The 3,100-nt window shown below is 41.1% G+C and overlaps 1 non-coding gene across 1 annotated transcript; it reads left to right on the top strand.

Moving 5' to 3' along the window:
- Nucleotides 1-2,736: 2,736 nt before the first annotated feature.
- Nucleotides 2,737-2,842, top strand: LOC147283520 (small nucleolar RNA R71). The gene has a single exon (XR_015122718.1). It is a non-coding gene; the product is annotated as a small nucleolar RNA R71 (small nucleolar RNA).
- Nucleotides 2,843-3,100: the final 258 nt, after the last annotated feature.

A 3,100-nucleotide genomic window follows, 5' to 3' on the forward strand; every position in this document is an offset into this window, starting at 1 on the left:
GGGTGTCGGGGAGAGAAAATATGGAGAGAGAGAGAGAGTGAGTCGTGAGAGGGGAGAGAAAAATTCCCAATTTTCTGGACCCCTTTAGGGTTTTAAAACTCATTCATGAAATTTACAAAATTGCCCCTCACTTTAAATGTCCGTAAAATCTAAACCGTAACTCCGATTTACACGTGCTTCGTGTCTACGAATTCGTAGACTCGAGACCTTCCCAACGGACCCAAAGTCAAAATCAAAAGTCCACTAACAAGAAAAGTCAACTTTGGGGTCAAACCCAATTTAAAACGAAAATTAAAAATTAACCCAAAACCCTTTTTTATTTCTCAAATAAATTCCCAAAATAATCAACATAAAATCTCAAATATTTAGAATGAATCCTTAAGAAAAAATACTGGGTCTCTCAATTTCATTTCCCACTATGCCTCTACATGGCCATCAGAATAAAATTTAAATTTCTCGTGAAATTTGGGTCGGGTCGTTACAACAAGGCCAAATGACATAGAATTGCAAGATATGTTACGGAACACTATTAGAATGAAAAGAACACCAAATATACAAACAATACTAAACATGCTCATAACAATCATGCACAATCAAATCAATTAGTTGGGGACTCAAAACTACGTAAAACAACCAAAAAGACTCAAAAACTTTGTTTTTAAAACAATGTCGCACACTTCTAAAGAGTCACATCCATCACTAAGGTGAATGAAATCTAAAGAAAACGTGCATTTTGATGTGGGTTTTGACACCCTAAGTTTAAAAACAAGAGTAAAAGTTTTTCCTAACCTAAAAACCAAAAAAAAAAACAAAAATTTTTTTTCTTTTCTAAAAACACTTAAAAACACTTAAAACACCTAAAACACTTAAAACACTTGTTCTAACCTAAAAACACTAACAAATGGCAAATGCCTTTCCCCCCACACTTAAATGATACATTACCCTCAATGTATAAGAAATAAATGCATGAATGATCAAATTAAGCGAAACGGGAAATTGCAACTATCCAAAACCAAATAAACACATCAAAATAAAAAATTGTCTTATGAAGCGAAATAAGGAAACTGTTTACTTGCATACGTAAGCGTGGACACTCCAAGGGTAGCGCGGCCTCCTTGGTCTTCAACGACTCCTTATAGGTTCTTCAAAACAAAAACTTGGGTTGCCTCCCAATCAGCGCTTGTTTTTCTGTCTTCAGCCTGACATTGCCTCTCCTTTACTTGCGTCCTTTCCTCTTCTTCTTCCCACTGCTACTCTCAGCACTCCCTAAGAACAGGCTGAAGAAGCTCTCCATCTCTGATTTCTCATCTCCAAAAAAAATGATCTCCTCGCTCTGTGGAGGCTCGAAAGTGAGACAATACACCTCTTGCTTGGTGTTGTGACGAATCTTCATTAAACACTCCATTGCTTTGTACTCCATGTTAGAGGTGCACAAAAAATGGTCTCCCAAGAAGGATAGAAACGTCACCAAGAAGTCTCGGAACATCTAGCACTATGAAATCAGAGGGAATTAGTAAATTACGACATCTAACCAAAACATCCACAAGCATACCAAGGGCTTTCTCGACTGAAGAGTTGGCGAAGCGAATGTTCGAATCAAACGAGTGCAAATCAGCTTCCACAAATCCAAGCTTCTTGAACACCACCAGCGGCATGACATTGATAGTTGAGCCATTGTCAATTAAGGCATTGGCAATCTCATACTCTCCTATACTACACGGTATGACCAATGAGCCAGGATCTCTCTTCTTGCTCGGAAAAGATGCAAAGAGATAACCACAAATTTCCCTAGGAACGTTGCGACTATGCCCTTGCTCCTCAACCTTTTTCTCAATAGACTTCAATTCCCTCATGGTTGCTGGAAATTTGGTGACGTCGATGTCCGGAATGAGGGGAATCACACGTGTGTCCATTTTTTCTTCAATCATGTCTGGATCCTCCTCTTCCTCACTATCCATGATCTCAATCACCCTCTTAGTCTTAACCACTCTAACTCTTTTTCTTGGAGTTGTTCTCAGAATAGCATTTACATGCTCCTCATTCTTCGGGTTGACGACGGGCTGACTAGGCAATTTTCCCTTCTCTCTCTGACCCAAAGTAGTGGCAATCTGACCCACTTGACTCTCCAAATTTGCAATAGCCTTCGAATTGGCTTGCATCTACTGCTCGGTTCGGTTCATGAAGGCATTGGTGCTTTGAGCAAGGGAAGTGGTGCTTTGAGCAGTCTAAGCAATCTTGTCCTCCAAGCTAGACCTCTCGACATTAGGGTGCACATAAGGCTTGTTGGTGCTCCCACTAACTTGCTGTCCATTGTTGTTGCTCCATTTGAAATTAGGGTTGTTCTTCCCTCCAGGGTTGTAAGTATTGGAATATGGGTCACAAGGCACCCTAGGATAGCTCCCAACCTGGTTCACTTGTTCCACGTCACCCCCTTGTTCTTGCATACCCATCAACTTCTCTTGAGCCAAAGACAACTTCTGCACCATAGTCTTGATTTCCAAAATCTGTCCCTCCATGGTGTTTGGCACATCAGCCACCTCATATAACCCTCTCTTTGGTCCTCCTCTTGAACGATTGGAATCCCATTGTTGAGAACTCAAAGAAAGTGACTCAAATAAGTCTGTAGCCTCATCTTCTATTTTTGACATAAATGCACCACCACATGCCGAATCCACCTTGGCTTGATCCCTCTCTAATAATCCTTGATAAAAACAGCAAATCACATACCAAGGAGATAAGTTGTGGTGCGGGCAGCTAGTAAGGAACTCATTGAATCTGTCCCACGTCTCATGGAATGGCTCGTCCGCTTTTTGCACAAATCCAAGGATCTCCTTCCGAATTGAATTTGTCTTGGAAATGGAATAAAACTTGTTCAGGAACTTGTTCGAAAGATCATCCCAAGTCGAAATGGAACCACTAGGCAGCGAGTACAACCACCTCTTTTCCTTGTCCTTAAGCGCAAAAGGGAACAACCTCAAACGGTACTGATCGGCATTCAGACCCCTCAATTGTGCGGCTTCACAAACCCCGAAAAACTCCTTCAGAAAATGGATCGGATCCTCCCCATTCAACCCATGGTAGCTTGGCAACAAATGGATCT

This window comes from Dryas octopetala, chromosome 5 (assembly GCF_963921425.1).
Source record: "Dryas octopetala chromosome 5, drDryOcto1.1, whole genome shotgun sequence".
NCBI lineage: Eukaryota > Viridiplantae > Streptophyta > Magnoliopsida > Rosales > Rosaceae > Dryas > Dryas octopetala.